This window comes from Chiloscyllium punctatum, unplaced genomic scaffold (assembly GCF_047496795.1).
Source record: "Chiloscyllium punctatum isolate Juve2018m unplaced genomic scaffold, sChiPun1.3 scaffold_566, whole genome shotgun sequence".
Lineage (NCBI taxonomy): Eukaryota > Metazoa > Chordata > Chondrichthyes > Orectolobiformes > Hemiscylliidae > Chiloscyllium > Chiloscyllium punctatum.
Window position 1 is genome coordinate 45,001 of NW_027310300.1, and position 10,796 is coordinate 55,796.

Sequence of the window (10,796 nt, forward strand, 5' to 3'; positions counted from 1 at the left end):
GGTATAAATCAGTAACCACTGACACTTAGAATTTTTTCGGGTCGGTACAAATCAGTAACCACTGACACTTAGAATATTTTCGGGTTGGTATAAATCAGTAACCACCGACACTTAGAATATTTTCGAGTTGGTATAAATCAGTAACCACTGACACTTAGAATTTTTTCGAGTTGGTATAAATCAGTAACCACTGACACTTAGAATATTTTCGGGTTGGTATAAATCAGTAACCACCGACACTTAGAATATTTTCGAGTTGGTATAAATCAGTAACCACTGACACTTAGAATTTTTTCGAGTTGGTATAAATCAGTAACCACTGACACTTAGAATATTTTCGGGTTGGTATAAATCAGTAACCACCGACACTTAGAATATTTTCGAGTTGGTATAAATCAGTAACCACCGACACTTAGAATTTTTTCGAGTTGGTATAAATCAGTAACCACTGACACTTAGAATTTTTTCGGGTTGGTATAAATCAGTAACCACCGACACTTAGAATATTTTCGAGTTGGTATAAATCAGTAACCACTGACACTTAGAATTTTTTCGGGTCGGTATAAATCAGTAACCACTGACACTTAGAATTTTTTCGAGTTGGTATAAATCAGTAACCACTGACACTTAGAATATTTTCGGGTTGGTATAAATCAGTAACCACTGACACTTAGAATTTTTTTCGACTTGGTATAAATCAGTAACCACTGACACTTAGAATTTTTTCGGGTTGGTATAAATCAGTAACCACTGACACTTAGAATATTTTCGGGTCGGTACAAATCAGTAACCACTGACACTTAGAATATTTTCGGGTTGGTATAAATCAGTAACCACTGACACTTAGAATTTTTTCGAGTTGGTATAAATCAGTAACCACTGACACTTAGAATTTTTTCGGGTTGGTATAAATCAGTAACCACCGACACTTAGAATATTTTCGGGTTGGTATAAATCAGTAACCACCGACACTTAGAATTTTTTCGGCTCAGTAGAAATCAGTAACCAAGCGCATTTTTGAATTGGTTACTGATTTCTCCGTTCGAGTTGCGGCTGCGGTTGGCTTCAAATAGTGGTGGGGGCTTAATTATCGCCGAGGGGAGCATGTCCCGGTGGTGTGGCCGAGGATGGAGTGCCTTTTGAAGGGGGTGTTTCTGAATTTGGACCCTTTTTGAGTTGCATGGCCGGATGGGTGTGGTTTTGAAGGGTGTGTCTGTCTGGAGTGGCACCGGCGTTGGTGTGAGGCTGAGGGTGGGCGTTCGGTTCCTGGTTAGGGATAGGGAAAGGGTGAGACTTAGCTTTAGTGCTCGTGCCCCCGATTTTGGTAATGTTTGACGTCAATTTTCCAAGGAGGCGAATGCAAGGCTTCAGAGGGACTTTGAGTGTTCGGGGGCGGGGTAGCTCAGCCGGATTTGCCCCGGCGGTTCTGCGGACGGTGTTGACTTCGAGGGCGGACCGGCCCCCGTGTTCAGTCCGAATATCGTGCATTGTTAACGGCGGGAAGTGTTCCAAAAGGGAATGGGATTGAATGTGACTGCTGAAGCCGACTTTGAGACCTGTAACGCGGGTAGCTCAGCCGGATTTGACCCGGCGGTTCTGGCGACGGTCTCGCCTTCGAGGGGGGAGCGCCCCGCGTGTTCAGGCCGAATTTTGTGCATTTCCATCGGCGGGAAGAGGTCCAAACGGGAATGGGATTGAATGTGACTGCTGAAGCCGACATTGAGACCTCTAACGCGGGTAGCTCGGCAGGATTTGACCCGGCGGTTCTGCCGAAGGTCTCACCTTCGAGGGGGGAGCGTCCCGCGTGTTCAGGCCGAATATCGTGCATTGTTAACGGCGGGAAGTGTTCCAAAAGGGAATGGGATTGAATGTGACTGCTGAAGCCGACATTGAGACCTCTAACGCGGGTAGCTCGGCCGGATTTGACCCGGCGGTTCTGGCGACGGTCTCGCCTTCGAGGGGGGAGCGTCCCGCGTGTTCAGGCCGAATTTTGTGCATTTCCATCGGCGGGAAGAGGTCCAAACGGGAATGGGATTGAATGTGACTGCTGAAGCCGACATTGAGACCTCTAACGCGGGTAGCTCGGCCGGATTTGACCCGGCGGTTCTGCCGAAGGTCTCACCTTCGAGGGGGGAGCCTCCCGCGTGTTCAGGCCGAATTTTGTGCATTTCCATCGGCGGGAAGAGGTCCAAACGGGAATGGGATTGAATGTGACTGCTGAAGCCGACATTGAGACCTCTAACGCGGGTAGCTCGGCCGGATTTGACCCGGCGGTTCTGCCGAAGGTCTCACCTTCGAGGGGGGAGCGCCCACCGTGTACAGGCCGATTTTCATGCATTTCCAACCGTGGGAAGGGGTCCGAAAGGGGATGGGGGTGAACGTGACTGCTCAACCCGACTTTGAGACCTGTAACGCGGGTAGCTCAGCCGGATTTGACCCGGCGGTTCTGGCGACGGTCTCGCCTTCGAGGGGGGAGCGTCCCGCGTGTTCAGGCCGAATTTTGTGCATTTCCATCGGCGGGAAGAGGTCCAAACGGGAATGGGATTGAATGTGACTGCTGAAGCCGACATTGAGACCTCTAACGCGGGTAGCTCGGCAGGATTTGACCCGGCGGTTCTGCCGAAGGTCTCACCTTCGAGGGGGGAGCGCCCACCGTGTACAGGCCGATTTTCATGCATTTCCAACCGTGGGAAGGGGGCCGAAAGGGGATGGGGGTGAATGTGACTGCTCAACCCGACTTTGAGGCATCTAACCCGGGTAGCTCAGCCGGGTTTGACCCGGCGGTTCTGCCGACGGCCTCGCCTTCGAGGGGGGAGCGTCCCCCGTGTACAGGCCGATTTTCATGCATTTCGAACCGTGGGAAGTGGCCCAAAAGGGGATGGGAGTGAATGTGACTGCTCAACCCGACTTTGGCGCTTCCGAGCCGGGTAGCTCAGCCGGGTTTGACCCGGCGGTTCTGCCGACGGTCTCGTCTTCGAGGCGGGTGCCTCCCCCGTGTACAGGCCGATTTTCATGCATTTCGTACCGTGGGAAGTGGTCCAAAAGGGAATGGGGGTGGACGTGACTGCTCATACCGACATCGAGACTTGTAAGCCGTGTAGCTCGGCCGGGTTTGATCCGGCGGGTCTGCCGACGGTCTCGTCTTCGAGAGGGGGGCCTCCCCCGTGTACAGGCCGATTTTCGTGCATTTCCAACGGTGGGAAGAGGTTCAAAAGGGGATGGGGGTGAATGTGACTGCTCAACCCGACTCTGAGGCTTCTAACCCGGGTAGCCCGGCCGGGTTTGACCCGGCGGTTCTGCCGTCGGTCTCGCCTTCGAGGGCGGAGCCTCCCCCGTGTACAGGCCGATTTTCGTGCATTTCAAACCGTGGGAAGCGGTCCAAAAGGGGATGGGAGTGAATGTGACTGCTCATACCGACCTTGGCGCTTCCGACCCGGGTAGCTCAGCCGGGTTTGACCCGGCGGTTCTGCCGACGGTCTCGTCTTCGAGGCGGGTGCCTCCCCCGTGTACAGGCCGATTTTCATGCATTTCGTACCGTGGGAAGTGGTCCAAAAGGGAATGGGGGTGAATGTGACTGCTCAACCCGACTCTGAGGCTTCTAACCCGGGTAGCTCGGCCGGGTTTGACCCGGCGGTTCTGCCGTCGGTCTCGCCTTCGAGAGGGGCGCCTCCCCCGTGTACAGGCCGATTTTCGTGCATTTCCAACGGTGGGAAGAGGTTCAAAAGGGGATGGGGGTGAATGTGACTGCTCAACCCGACTCTGAGGCTTCTAACCCGGGTAGCCCGGCCGGGTTTGACCCGGCGGTTCTGCCGTCGGTCTCGCCTTCGAGGGCGGAGCCTCCCCCGTGTACAGGCCGATTTTCGTGCATTTCAAACCGTGGGAAGCGGTCCAAAAGGGGATGGGAGTGAATGTGACTGCTCATACCGACCTTGGCGCTTCCGACCCGGGTAGCTCAGCCGGGTTTGACCCGGCGGTTCTGCCGACGGTCTCGCCTTCGAGGGGGGAGCGTCCCCCGTGTTCAGGCCGAATTTTGTGCATTTCGAACCGTGGGAAGTTGCCCAAAAGTCGATGGGAGTGAATGTGACTGCTCAACCCGACTTTGGCGCTTCCGAGCCGGGTAGCTCAGCCGGGTTTGACCCGGCGGTTCTGCCGACGGTCTCGTCTTCGAGGCGGGTGCCTCCCCCGTGTACAGGCCGATTTTCATGCATTTCGTACCGTGGGAAGTGGTCCAAAAGGGAATAGGGGTGGACGTGACTGCTCATACCGACATTGAGACTTGTAAGCCGTGTAGCTCGGCCGGGTTTGATCCGGCGGGTCTGCCGACGGTCTCGTCTTCGAGGCGGGTGCCTCCCCCGTGTACAGGCCGATTTTCGTGCATTTCGAACCGTGGGAAGTGGTCCAAAAGGGGATGGGGGTGGACGTGACTGCTCAACCCGACTTTGAGGCTTCTAACCCGGGTAGCTCGGCCGGGTTTGACCCGTCGATTCTGCCGATGGTCTCGTTTTGGAGGGGGGAGCCTCCCCCGTGTTCAGTCCGATTTTCGTGCATTTCGAACCGTGGGAAGTGGCCCAAAAGGGGATGGGAGTGAATGTGACTGCTCATACCGACTTTGGCGCTTCCGAGCCTGGTAGCTCAGCCGGGTTTGATCCGGCGGTTCTGCCGACGGTCTCGTCTTCGAGGCGGCTCCCTCCCCCGTGTACAGGCCGATTTTCATGCATTTGCAACGGTGGGAAGTTGCCCAAAAGGGGATGGGAGTGAATGTGACTGCTCAACCCGACTTTGGCGCTTCCGAGCCTGGTAGCTCAGCCGGGTTTGAACCGGCGGTTCTGCCGACGGTCTCGTCTTCGAGGCGGCTCCCTCCCCCGTGTACAGGCCGATTTTCGTGCATTTCGAACCGTGGGAAGTGGTCCAAAAGGGAATGGGGGTGGACGTGACTGCTCAACCCGACTCTGAGGCTTCTAACCCGGGTAGCTCGGCCGGGTTTGATCCGGCGGTTCTGCCGACGGTCTCGTCTTCGAGGCCGGTGCCTCCCCCGTGTACAGGCCGATTTTCGTGCATTTCCAACGGTGGGAAGTGGTCCAAAAGGGAATGGGGGTGGACGTGTCTGCTCATACCGACTTTGAGACTTGTAAGCCGGGTAGCTCAGCCGGGTTTGTTCCGGCGGTTCTGCCGACGGTCTCGTCATCGAGGGGGGAGCCTCCCCCGTGTCCAGGCCGATTTTCATGCATTTCCAACCGTGGGAAGTGGTCCAAAAGGGAATGGGGGTGAATGTGACTGCTCATACCGACTTTGAGACTTTTAAGCCGGGTAGCTCAGCCGGGTTTGACCCGGCGGTTCTGCCGACGGTCTCGCCTTCGAGGGGGGAGCGTCCCCCGTGTTCAGGCCGAATTTTGTGCATTTCGAACCGTGGGAAGTTGCCCAAAAGTCGATGGGAGTGAATGTGACTGCTCAACCCGACTTTGAGACTTGTAAGCCGGGTAGCTCAGCCGGGTTTGACCCGGCGGTTCTGCCGACGGTCTCGTCTTCGAGGCGGGTGCCTCCCCCGTGTACAGGCCGATTTTCATGCATTTCGTACCGTGGGAAGCGGTCCAAAAGGGGATGGGAGTGAACGTGACTGCTCATACCGACTTTGGCGCTTCCGAGCCGGGTAGCTCAGCCGGGTTTGACCCGGCGGGTCTGCCGACGGTCTCGCCTTCGAGGGGGGAGCGTCCCCCGTGTTCAGGCCGAATCTTGTGCATTTCGAACCGTGGGAAGTTGCCCAAAAGTCGATGGGAGTGAATGTGACTGCTCAACCCGACTTTGAGACTTGTAAGCCGGGTAGCTCAGCCGGGTTTGACCCGGCGGTTCTGCCGACGGTCTCGTCTTCGAGGCCGGTGCCTCCCCCGTGTACAGGCCGATTTTCGTGCATTTCCAACGGTGGGAAGTGGTCCAAAAGGGAATGGGGGTGGACGTGTCTGCTCATACCGACTTTGAGACTTGTAAGCCGGGTAGCTCAGCCGGGTTTGTTCCGGCGGTTCTGCCGACGGTCTCGTCATCGAGGGGGGAGCCTCCCCCGTGTCCAGGCCGATTTTCATGCATTTCCAACCGTGGGAAGTGGTCCAAAAGGGAATGGGGGTGAATGTGACTGCTCATACCGACTTTGAGACTTTTAAGCCGGGTAGCTCGGCCGGGTTTGACCCGGCGGTTCTGCCGACGGTCTCGTCTTCGAGGCGGGTGCCTCCCCCGTGTACAGGCCGATTTTCGTGCATTTCGAACCGTGGGAAGTGGTCTAAAAGTCGATGGGAGTGAACGTGACTGCTCAACCCGACTTTGAGACTTGTAAGCCGGGTAGCTCAGCCAGGTTTGACCCGGCGGTTCTGCCGACGGTCTCGCCTTCGAGGGCGGACCCTCCCCCGTGTACAGGCCGGTTTTCGTGCATTTCGAACCGTGGGAAGTGATCCAAAAGGGAATGGGGGTGAACGTGACTGCCCAACCCGGCTTTGAGACTTGTAAGCCGGGTAGCTCAGCCGGGTTGGACCCGGCGGTTCTGCCGACGGTCTCGACTTCGAGGCGGGTGCCTCCCCCGTGTACAGGCCGATTTTCATGCATTTGCAACGGTGGGAAGTTGCCCAAAAGTCGATGGGAGTGAATGTGACTGCTCAACCCGACTTCGAGACTTGTAAGCCGGGTAGCTCAGCCGGGTTTGACCCGGCGGTTCTGCCGACGGTCTCGCCTTCGAGGGGGGAGCCTCCCCCGTGTACAGGCCGATTTTCGTGCATTTCCAACGGTGGGAACAGGTTCAAAAGGGGATGGGAGTGATTGTGACTGCTCAACCCGACTCTAGGGCTTCTAACCCGGGTAGCCCGGCCGGGTTTGACCCGGCGGTTCTGCCGACGGTCTCGTCTTCGAGGCGGGTGCCTCCCCCGTATACAGGCCGATTTTCATGCATTTCGAACCGTGGGAAGTGGTCCAAAAGGGAATGGGGGTGGACGTGTCTGCTCATACCGACTTTGAGACTTGTAAGCCGGGTAGCTCAGCCGGGTTTGATCCGGCGGTTCTGCCGACGGTCTCGCCTTCGAGGGGGGAGCCTCCCCCGTGTTCAGTCCGATTTCCATGCATTTCCAACCGTGGGAAGTTGCCCAAAAGGGGATGGGAGTGAATGTGACTGCTCAACCCGACTTTGGCGCTTCCGAGCCGGGTAGCTCAGCCGGGTTTGACCCGGCGGTTCTGCCGACGGTCTCGTCTTCGAGGCGGGTGCCTCCCCCGTATACAGGCCGATTTTCATGCATTTCGAACCGTGGGAAGTGGTCCAAAAGGGAATGGGGGTGGACGTGTCTGCTCATACCGACTTTGAGACTTGTAAGCCGGGTAGCTCAGCCGGGTTTGATCCGGCGGTTCTGCCGACGGTCTCGCCTTCGAGGGGGGAGCCTCCCCCGTGTTCAGTCCGATTTCCATGCATTTCCAACCGTGGGAAGTTGCCCAAAAGGGGATGGGAGTGAATGTGACTGCTCAACCCGACTTTGGCGCTTCCGAGCCGGGTAGCTCAGCCGGGTTTGACCCGGCGGTTCTGCCGACGGTCTCGTCTTCGAGGCGGGTGCCTCCCCCGTGTACAGGCCGATTTTCATGCATTTGGAACCGTGGGAAGTGGTCCAAAAGGGAATGGGGGTGGACGTGACTGCTCATACCGACTTTGAGACTTGTAAGCCGGGTAGCTCAGCCGGGTTTGACCCGGCGGTTCTGCCGACGGTCTCGCCTTCGAGGGGGGAGCCTCCCCCGTGTTCAGTCCGATTTTCGTGCATTTCCCACGGTGGGAAATGGTATCTTTCATTACGGGGACAAGGGTCTGAAGCGGTGAAGTCAGTAACCGGCATAGTTAAGGAAAGGGTTCGAATTTTCTCAACAGTACGAAAAAAGTGAGCAGGGAAGCTAGAGAAGGTGTCAGTGAGTCCCAAACGAGTGAACCGCAAAACTTAGGGAAATGCCCGAAAGCGTTTTAAAGGGTGAAATCGGGAACGAGGAAATGATCGGAAAGTGCCTGAAAGTGCTAAATGAGTAAACAGAAAAACGAAGAAAAATGTTTGAAAAGAAGAAGTGAGTAACCAGGAAAACTTAGAAAAATGTTCAAAACGAAGAAATCAGTAACCAGGAAAACTTAGAAAAATGATCAAAAAGAAGAAATGAGTAACCAGGAAAACTTAGAAAAATGTTTAAAAAGAAGAAATCAGTAACCAGGAAAACTTAGGAAAATGTTTAAAAAGAAGAAATCAGTAACCAGAAAAACTGCGAAAAATGTTTAAAAAGAAGAAATGAGTAACCAGAAAAACTTAGAAAAATGTTTAAAAAGAAGAAATCAGTAACCAGGAAAACTTAGAAAAATGTTTAAAAAGAAGAAATCAGTAACCAGGAAAACTTAGAAAAATGTTATAAAAGAAGAAGTGAGTAACCAGAAAAACTTAGAAAAATGTTTAAAAAGAAGAAATCAGTAACCAGAAAAACTGCGAAAAATGTTTAAAAAGAAGAAATCAGTAACCAGACAAACTGCGAAAAATGTTTAAAAAGAAGAAATCAGTAACCAGGAAAACTTAGAAAAATGTTTAAAAAGAAGAAGTGAGTAACCAGAAAAACTTAGAAAAATGTTTAAAAAGAAGAAATCAGTAACCAGAAAAACTTAGAAAAATGTTTAAAAAGAAGAAATCAGTAACCAGAAAAACTGCGAAAAATGTTTAAAAAGAAGAAATCAGTAACCAGAAAAACTTAGAAAAATGTTTAAAAAGAAGAAGTGAGTAACCAGAAAAACTTAGAAAAATGTTTAAAAAGAAGAAATCAGTAACCAGAAAAACGGCGAAAAATGTTTAAAAAGAAGAAATCAGTAACCAGACAAACTGCGAAAAATGTTTAAAAAGAAGAAATCAGTAACCAGAAAAACTTAGAAAAATGTTTAAAAAGAAGAAATCAGTAACCAGAAAAACTTAGAAAAATGTTTCAAAAGAAGAAGTGAGTAACCAGAAAAACTTAGAAAAATGTTTAAAAAGAAGAAGTGAGTAACCAGAAAAACTTAGAAAAATGTTTAAAAAGAAGAAATCAGTAACCAGAAAAACTTAGAAAAATGTTTAAAAAGAAGAAATCAGTAACCAGAAAAACTGCGAAAAATGTTTAAAAAGAAGAAATCAGTAACCAGACAAACTGCGAAAAATGTTTAAAAAGAAGAAATCAGTAACCAGGAAAACTTAGAAAAATGTTTAAAAAGAAGAAGTCAGTAACCAGAAAAACTTAGAAAAATGTTTAAAAAGAAGAAATCAGTAACCAGAAAAACTTAGAAAAATGTTTAAAAAGAAGAAATCAGTAACCAGAAAAACTGCGAAAAATGTTTAAAAAGAAGAAATCAGTAACCAGAAAAACTTAGAAAAATGTTTAAAAAGAAGAAGTGAGTAACCAGAAAAACTTAGAAAAATGTTTAAAAAGAAGAAATCAGTAACCAGAAAAACGGCGAAAAATGTTTAAAAAGAAGAAATCAGTAACCAGACAAACTGCGAAAAATGTTTAAAAAGAAGAAATCAGTAACCAGAAAAACTTAGAAAAATGTTTCAAAAGAAGAAGTGAGTAACCAGAAAAACTTAGAAAAATGTTTAAAAAGAAGAAGTGAGTAACCAGAAAAACTTAGAAAAATGTTTAAAAAGAAGAAATCAGTAACCAGAAAAACTTAGAAAAATGTTTAAAAAGAAGAAATCAGTAACCAGAAAAACTGCGAAAAATGTTTAAAAAGAAGAAATCAGTAACCAGACAAACTGCGAAAAATGTTTAAAAAGAAGAAATCAGTAACCAGGAAAACTTAGAAAAATGTTTAAAAAGAAGAAGTGAGTAACCAGAAAAACTTAGAAAAATGTTTAAAAAGAAGAAATCAGTAACCAGAAAAACTTAGAAAAATGTTTAAAAAGAAGAAATCAGTAACCAGAAAAACTGCGAAAAATGTTTAAAAAGAAGAAATCAGTAACCAGAAAAACTTAGAAAAATGTTTAAAAAGAAGAAGTGAGTAACCAGAAAAACTTAGAAAAATGTTTAAAAAGAAGAAATCAGTAACCAGAAAAACGGCGAAAAATGTTTAAAAAGAAGAAATCAGTAACCAGACAAACTGCGAAAAATGTTTAAAAAGAAGAAATCAGTAACCAGAAAAACTTAGAAAAATGTTTCAAAAGAAGAAGTGAGTAACCAGAAAAACTTAGAAAAATGTTTAAAAAGAAGAAGTGAGTAACCAGAAAAACTTAGAAAAATGTTTAAAAAGAAGAAATCAGTAACCAGAAAAACTTAGAAAAATGTTTAAAAAGAAGAAATCAGTAACCAGAAAAACTTAGAAAAATGTTTAAAAAGAAGAAATCAGTAACCAGAAAAACTGCGAAAAATGTTTAAAAAGAAGAAATCAGTAACCAGACAAACTGCGAAAAATGTTTAAAAAGAAGAAATCAGTAACCAGGAAAACTTAGAAAAATGTTTAAAAAGAAGAAGTGAGTAACCAGAAAAACTTAGAAAAATGTTTAAAAAGAAGAAATCAGTAACCAGAAAAACTTAGAAAAATGTTTAAAAAGAAGAAATCAGTAACCAGAAAAACTGCGAAAAATGTTTAAAAAGAAGAAATCAGTAACCAGGAAAACTTAGAAAAATGTTTAAAAAGAAGAAGTGAGTAACCAGAAAAACTTAGAAAAATGTTTAAAAAGAAGAAATCAGTAACCAGAAAAACTTAGAAAAATGTTTAAAAAGAAGAAATCAGTAACCAGAAAAACTGCGAAAAATGTTTAAAAAGAAGAAATCAGTAACCAGAAAAA